This window comes from Hemiscyllium ocellatum, chromosome 8, assembly GCF_020745735.1.
Source record: "Hemiscyllium ocellatum isolate sHemOce1 chromosome 8, sHemOce1.pat.X.cur, whole genome shotgun sequence".
Lineage (NCBI taxonomy): Eukaryota > Metazoa > Chordata > Chondrichthyes > Orectolobiformes > Hemiscylliidae > Hemiscyllium > Hemiscyllium ocellatum.
Window position 1 is genome coordinate 28168774 of NC_083408.1, and position 8449 is coordinate 28177222.

Here is an 8449-nt window from a genome sequence, read left to right on the forward strand (position 1 = left end):
CCCCCCTCCCTCCCTCTTTTCCCCCTCCCTCCCTCCTCCACATTCACTTTCAGTCTCCTTTCTCTCTACCCATGCTGGTGTCTGTACCCCTGGGCTTTGAATGTTTATGGTGAGTGAGTGAATGAGCTCGTCTGTTATTGCTAATTGACTGCTTTTGTTTAAAATCCAGGTTGATTTCTTGCTGGCGTTACCAAACCATGTGGGACTGGTACAAAATCATCATCGCGGAAAGTAAAGTCTCTCAAATCTGCTTTGAAGATGTCAAAACAACAAGCCTTCCCTGTACCAGCACTTCTGTTTTTATAAGCAGCAAGGTCTCAAATGGCCTGGATTAATGACTGTCCTGTTTGGGCTGTTTACTATCTCAATGAAGAATGGCGATATGATGATGATCACTGACCTCTAAGCTACACCAAGACCCTCAACCCCTCCTATCTCCTCCTCCACCCACTAACCAGCCTTCTCCCTCTGCCGGTCTCACAATCAGTACCCCACTCCCTGACAACCACCCTGAGTTAACTGTTCAAAAGCAAGCCACACTGCTGGAAGTCCACAATGCTCTGACTCCTGTAAGATCTGGTGTCACATCCATCATGCTGAATTACGCAGAAGTCGAAACAGACCATATCTTATCAGTGTTGAGAAGATTCCTGGGGGGCATGTCCAAACCAGAAAATGTCAGACCTATTAAGTATCATGTGGTTGGATGAAGGCACCTGCACTGGAGACAAATGTGTTTCACTTCATCGCTGTTTAATCTTTGTGTGAATGTTCTTCACTTTGTTCCTGTCCCGGCGTGTGGCAAATGCAGTGTTAGCTTCACATCACGAGAGCCTGAGCCTCGTAGCTAATACCGGCCCAGTGATTGCTGCTCTGCTTACAATGGCCTTCCATTCTCACCATACAACTAGACACCATTTCATCCGACATTGAGCTTCCCTTGTATTTAGTTGTCAGTGCTTGCTCACCTCAGCTTTCATTTTGGTCTAATCCAGCATCCGAATGATGCTTTTGACTCGGAACCACCAGCTACTTAAGAATGTGTCAGGAGGAGATTGAACCCTTGCAGCCCCCTAACAGACATGGCACTGGGCCTGTTGCTAGTACTGCCCTCTTTCCACTCCGTTAACCACCTGCTGCTGTCGGTCGCAGATCAAATAAACAGAAAAGCACTTCCAGCTGGTCCTCCCACTCCACCCCGAACTTTTAAAACAAAACCCACTGTATGTAATGAGAGAGGGCAGCAGCCTGTCAGGGTGCCCTGAGCCTCTTGCCCAAACTGCTGACCAGCTTTTTTTTTCTCTTGTTTGGAGGCGACTGCTGCTGAGTGCTTGCAGCATTCCCTGCTGATGGCCCTTGGATTGTCTGTGGGTTGACTGTTTTGACATTGCACATCATTTAGCAAGCTGTGATAAGCTGAGCGCAAGGTTCAAGATCATTTAACCCTGAGGCAAAGTGAGGTGAGCTGGGTTGGGTGCTTTGTCTGTGTTAGCTGTAAGAGGAGCTGAGGGCAGGTCTGGGGAATACCCTTGGACGTGTGGATCACAGGGAAGTGATTATTCCTTTGGCTTTTTCCCAGTCACACTCAAGCTTAGTCTGCAGCCAGTAGAGACCAATGAAGGTTTTCCAAATCCATGGGGCAGTTCCATGACACACTTTTGGCTTTGACCTATGGGTTTTGTGCATCCAAGATCATCACAGGACGCATGTTAAGTATCATCCAGTCAGAGCAGTAGAGGATTGATTCCTGGTGTGGGCGTTGTGCACCATCTTCTTGCAACCCAGATAACGGTGACACCAGGTCAGAACGGCCAGCTTGTGGGGTCAGTTTCTCCACAGCAGCAAGAAAAACCCTTCAATCACATGGAGATTTTCTTTCATTTCTTTTAAATGTTAGGATGTAATATCCCAAAGTTTTTAGCCTGCACAAGATGTTTCCTATATGAGAAGCCAGATCGACTGGCATCTGCATACAATCAGTGACCTCTTCAGCCAGTCTCATTCTCACTGGTATCAGCCCCACAAAGAGCTTCACTGGGACTGATCTGTGTTGTGACTGAGCCCTGTTAGATGAGCAATAGCAGAAGCATTGGGGCTGGAGTGGAGTTTTGAGCTGTTTGTACATAGCGCAGTATCAGTAGAATAGAGTGCTATCCTTTACCCCTCTCATTTTTAGGACTTTTTCAAACTTGCATTTTTGTTTAACTTTTAGTTTTTCATTTAGATAAAAGTTCGGGCTGTGCAATACTATTAACGTGAAAAATAAATGTCACGATTAGTTTTTAAAACAAAAACAGAACAACAAAATCACCAATGTCTTCCATTTGGAGATGTATAGTTCCACACCACTTTAGTGCTTCAGTAGCAGCTGTAGTGCCAAACCTTAGAGGCAGTGCATGAGGTTAGCGGAGCTTGCCATGAGCGGTTTAACCGAACTTTTTTTTTTCACAGGGCGTAGCTTAATGAACTAACCAGGGTCCAGGCTTATCCAGCAAGCTGGTTTGAGGAATGTCAGGATGGAAACCAGAGTCTCATTGTTGTGCTTATGGCCTCCCATTTTTTCTGTAGAGTTTAGTGAACCCAGCTGCTCGAGATTGCTGGCTGTCAGCTTTAGATTTGATGGAAGGTGGTAGTTTTATTATACAGAGTTTCAGGAAAGTGGTCTGACCCACCAGCTTGAGAAGGGGAGCGTCCAGACTTGCTTTCCGTGAACTGAATAGATTGTATCGATCATCTGAACAGTTACCAACCTTGATCACTTATCTGGGAATTACTAGATCATCTTTGTAGGCAGTGGTTGAGGGAAGCTTTGGCTCCACATCATTGTGTTGTGCAGATTATATTGGTTGCTTGTACATAAGACACTGAGCCCCACTACTTGTAGAGCTTAAAACAGTGCCCAGCAATACTTGTATTTATGGTGTAGCAGTACTATCAATTGGAGTGACTTCTGCTTTCACCAAGAGTGCAGTTACAGTATAAACACTGCCTGACTCGGGACTTGGTGAGACTCCTGGGTCTTTGCTTCAGCGTTCACCTATGCCCAGCTTACGTGATGCAAGTTTGGTGTTGGTTGAAGCTGAAACCTTTTCTCCTGAATATGATGATACTACCATGTGAATGCAGTCCTAATGTAGCAGCAGCTCGACCCTATGTAGTTAACGCTGCCTGAAGCTGGCCTGATCATTGGTGGGTTTCACTCTAATTTTTTTTAACACTGGGGCAGGAGCCACCAACCCACCATTTAGCACACACCTGACTGTCACAGATGAGAATACTTATCCAGTCGTTCTGTGATGTGACCTATTGCAGCGAGGACAGTGGGATTTACTATATTTAGTGAACATCGTAGAACCTTAGAAAAGGCTTGACTTTTTCTTTTAGGCAACATCCCTCATGCTGGCTGAAAGTAATTTCAGAGATCAGATTGTAGTGCAACTGTCACTGTTTATTTTTTTTTGATAAAGTAGCTAGCGCTTTGCAAAATAATTCCAGCTTTGGGTAAGATTATTAAATACCTCCTGGGTTTCACCTGCAAATGAAACTCGTAGCACAAATTGTAGTCACATTAAAATGCAAATAAAGCCATATGATTTTAGAGTATGTGCCATTAGTAGCAATAACTGTTGTACACGTGTTAGTAATGCTGTTGCCAGTATAGGAAAGAATGAACTTGGAAGAGCAGTGGTTGACAAATGACCAAACAGACCTCAACCTAGTTTTTCTGGAACAGGCTGAATTGTAGAGTTGGAAACCTTCAAACTCGGAGCATTGGCATTGCTCTATAACCATCAACGTTTGGACTAGCCAGCAATACCTGTGATATCGTGGGTGCAATGCTTGAATGGCTCCTGACAGCTGCTGCCTAAGCTCACTGAAGCTGGAAGTATCAGTGCAGCATCCATGGGAGGAGAAAGTGCTAACAGGATGAACAAAAAACAGGCCCTGTTCCAGGAAGTCCCAGACTGAGCACAGCCTGCTTCCCATGGACTGTGAATGCTCGTTTTTTTTTTAAACTGTCCTGGGAGGCTGCTATCTGTTGAGGCAGCAGGTTCAAGGCTCACTGCTGCACAGAGCTGGGTAGAGGAAGCAAGAATTCAACTGGAAACGTGTCGATGGAATGTTGAACTGACCACAAAAATCCAGGGTGAAGGAGGCTGAGTTTTTAATTATGCATGTTCAAAAATGTATTATACAGTAGCTAGATCTGTCATGAAATCAGTCTGATGTTTAATTATGCATTAACAAACACTGAGCAATAGGAATTAAAATATACGGCAGATATACCATCCTGTTCATTATTCTTCAGCCTGCAAAGCTAATTCTCTTGTAAAGAGACCGAGAGAATGAAGCATTGTGCTGTACAGCACAGGGCCAGCACTTTCGGAGGATTGAGGGAGCACTGGGTATAATCCTGTAGTGATCCCACAGTGAATCTGTGCACTGATTTGACTGTTGCTGGTTTGCTGGGGGTTGTCAGTGTGTGTTTTGATTTCCCCTGTTTTCTGTCCAGGCCATCCAACTGTCCATTCAGAAATGGAAATGGACTGCACAGAAATGAAACTTCAACCATTGAGCTGGGCTAGATGCTCCCCTCCCAGTGCCTGCTATCTGCACTGACTAATCAAACTGGATGGGTCAAACAGAGTTTGGATGAAGTTTGTAGTTCAGGTTGAGGTTCTCAATCTAAGTTTGCTCACTGAGCTAGAAGCTTCACTGAAGGCTCACTGATGACGTTGCCTCGTATGGTGACAAAACATCTGAAAGTGAACCTTCCAGCTCAGCAAGCAAACTTACATCCAGATGGGTCAAACGCTTAGGTTGCAGCGTAATGCCTCAGTCCTCAATCTCTCTTCAATAGGGCAGTGCTGGATTTATAACATTCTGCTGTCTAAATTTGTTATTTGAATCTTTTTTTATGGAATTACAGTGCTAAATGTTTTCTAGATGCATGAGGCAGCTTGCATTAAACTATGCATTTCAGAGAGAAGGGATGAGAATTGCATGAATCACTCACTGCTGTAGAATGATCCCTCGAGCAGTCTGATTGCTCTAACTTCACCTCTGTACAGAACTAACAGCAATAAAAGACCCGTGTGCCAATGGTGCACTAGTGTTTATAATGTGTATTTTTGTCTCTTTCTTGGTGGAAGATGATGCCGTGCCCCCCTCCAGAGTTGGAGATTGAGAGCAAAGTGTGGAGGAGATGAATGCGGAGAGAGGTGAAAGAGAGTAGCTAAACAGTGCAGGGAGGGCACACCTCAGTACTTGCAATTTCACATCAATAAGCAGGGTCATTTTAAGAGGAGGTTCTCAGTGGTGGTTCTGGTGTATTCTACAGATTGGAATTAGATTGCAAGAGAAATTTAGCTAGAAAGAACTTTTAAAGATCATATTGTACAAGTTTCTACAATTATTTGAAAAGGAAAAAGTTCATTTTACGTGAGTTTGATCTGTCCCTTTTGAGAGCATAAAACCAGGGAATTAATGGGAACTAAGGAAATGATGGAAGAATTGAACAGGGATTTTGATTGTCTTCACTGTACAAGACATAAAATCCCAACACTTAAAAATCAAGGAAGGAAGGACCTTAAATCAATGTCAAAGCCAGGATATTTCTGACCGTTGTATAGTGTGTTGATGAGGACATATCTGAAGTACTTTGTATTATATTGATAAATTAGGGTTCAGGAAGATTGTGCTGGACTGTTGCTGGGAATAGAGGGTTGCTGGGTAAAAATAGGCTGGGACTTTTTCACTGGAGAGTAGGACATTGAGAAGTGAATTTACAGAGGTTTATAAAGCCATAAGGGATATAGGTAATGTGAATAGCAAAGGTCTTTCCTTTAGAGTGGGTTAGTTCAAAATGAGGGGATGTATTCTTAAGGTGAGACAAAGTTTTGAAAAAGACGATGGGCAATTTCTTTTACACAGTGGTGACTGTGTTGAGGAAAAACTCAGGAAGTGGTGGATGCAAGTACAGTTACAATATTTAAATGACATTTGGATAATTACATAAATATTGGAGGGATATGGGCCAAATTATGGTATGTGGGGCTAGTTTGGTTTGGGAACATGGTTGGCATGCAATAGTTGGACCAAAGGGTTTATTTCCATGCTGTATGGCTGTGATCCTATGAATAGGGTCTTAAAAGATGTGGCCGCAAAGATAGCGGGTGTAAACGTTGTTTGTGATCTCTAAGTTTCCTAGGAAATGAAAAGGTCACTGGATTGGAAAATAAAAAATGTAACTTCATTTAAAAAGGAGGAAAACTGCAGGCCAGTTAGCCTAACATCACAGTGAAAATGCTAGAATTTATTATTAGAGGTAAGAAGTCGTTTAGAAAATCACAGACAGGCAGAATCAACATGGTTTTGTGGAAGGGGGAGTCAGAGTTCTTTGAGGAAATGCAAAACAAGGTGGACAAAAGGAAACCTGTAGATATATTGATACGCATGGATTTCTAAATAGCATTTCTGTCACATCAAAGACTTCTTTGCAAAATAAGAGCTCATGGTAAAGGGAATAATATATTTCATGGGGGGCATAGATAAGGTGAATATTAAAGGTCTTTTCCCCAAGGTGAGGGAGCTCAAAACTAGAGGGCATATTTTTAAAGTGAGAGGAGAAAACTTTAACAGGGAACTGAGGGGCAACTTTTTCACACAGAGGATGGTTTGTATGTGGAATGAACTGCCTGAAGAAGTGGTAGATGCAGATACAGTTACAACATTTAAAAGTCATTTGGCCAGGTACATGAATAGGAAAGGTTTAGAGGGATAAGGGCCATATGCAAGCAAGTGGGATTAGTTTAGTTTGGGAAACTTGGTTGGCATGGATGTGTTGAACTGGAGGGTCTGTTTCTGTGCTTAATGAATCTATTAGTATGGACCAAGGATTGGTTAGCCGGAAGAGAGCAGTATAAACGAGTCATTTTTGGTTTGGCAAGATATAGGAGTTGAGTGCCCTGGGGATCACTGCTCACATCTCAACTATTTACAATCTATATCAAGAACTTATATGAAAGGGCTGAAAATATGATTGTTAAATTTACTGAGGACATGAACTGGGAAAGTAAGTTGTCAAGAGGATAGAAGTGCACAAAGGGATTTAAATAAATAATTGGCAGAAGTGTTTTTTCCATTTGTTCATGAGACGTGACCATCACTGATGAGCCGAACATTTATGGCCTGGAGAGCAGCTGAAAGTCAACTGCATTGTTTTGGGTTTGGAGTCACATGTCATTCACACCAAGTAAGAGTGTAGATTCCTTCCCTCGAGAACATTACTGAAAAGTGAAGTTAATGTCACATTCAGATGAGCTGTGATCTTATTGAGTGGTTGGGCAACCTTGAGAGACTGAAAGGCCCACTCCTGCTCTTAATTTTTACAAGAGCAGATATAAATGGCAAGAAGCTTGGAGAAGTGGATGCCAGACAGATTTTGGGATTCAAACTCAGAAATCACAATAATCTGCTGGACAAATACAAAATGAATTTAGACAGGTAAACTAAATTCGTTTTTTATCTTTAAAGGGGTACATAGAACATAGAAAAATACAGTGCAATACAGGCCCTTCGGCCCTCGATGTTGCGCTGACCGAAGCCTACCTAACCTACACTAGCCAATAACCTCCATATGCTTGTCTAAAGGGTGGGGTGGCAGCAAGATTTATCCTGGGATAGTGGTTGTTTAACTTGAAAGGTCTTGTTCCATGGGTTCAGGGACAGATCATCATTTTTGAACACACTGGAAAATAAGAATATGAGCATAATTAGGCCCGTTGTAACATCAAGTCTGCTCCACCATTGAGTTATGGTTGATATATATCTTAACCCCATTCACCTGTCCTCTCCCTGTAAGCCTTAATCCCATTACTAATCAAGAACATATCTATCTCTGTCTTAAATACACTCAATGACTTGCCTCCACAGCTTTCTGCGGCAATGGGTTGACTACCCTCTAGCTGAAGAAATTCCTCTTAATCTCAATTCTAAAAGGTCGTCCCTTCACTCTGAGACTGTACCCTTGGGTCCTGTCTCTCTTATTAGTGAAAACATCTTCTCTATGTCCACTCTATCCAGGGCTCTCAGTTTTCTGTAAATTTCAATTAGATCCCCGTCATCTTTCTAAAATCCATCGAGTATAGACCCAAAATATTCACATGATCCTCAAACAACAAGTCCTTCATTCTCAGGATCATTATTGAAGAAGATGATGGAAGATAGTAGGGGGCATGGTCCATACGACTGCCTGATTTGATAGGCTGAACAGTGAAAATAATAATTGCGTCTAACCTTAAAACTGGACAAAGTTAAAAATTACACAACACCAGGTTATAGTCCAACAGGTTTATTTGGAAGCATTTGCTTTTGGAAGAGGATCATAAGACTCAGAATTTATAGCGAACAATTACAGTATCATGCATCTGAAATGATACATTGAACA

At 42.5% G+C, this 8449-nt stretch overlaps 1 long non-coding RNA gene across 1 annotated transcript in view; it reads left to right on the plus strand.

The window, feature by feature from the left end:
* Positions 1–5123, plus strand: part of LOC132818082 (uncharacterized) — a 5527-nt gene extending 404 nt beyond the window's left edge. The window contains exon 2 of the long non-coding RNA XR_009644953.1: positions 170–5123. This is a non-coding gene — a long non-coding RNA (uncharacterized LOC132818082). The remainder of the gene's footprint in view (positions 1–169) is intronic.
* The last annotated feature ends 3326 nt before the right edge of the window (positions 5124–8449 follow it).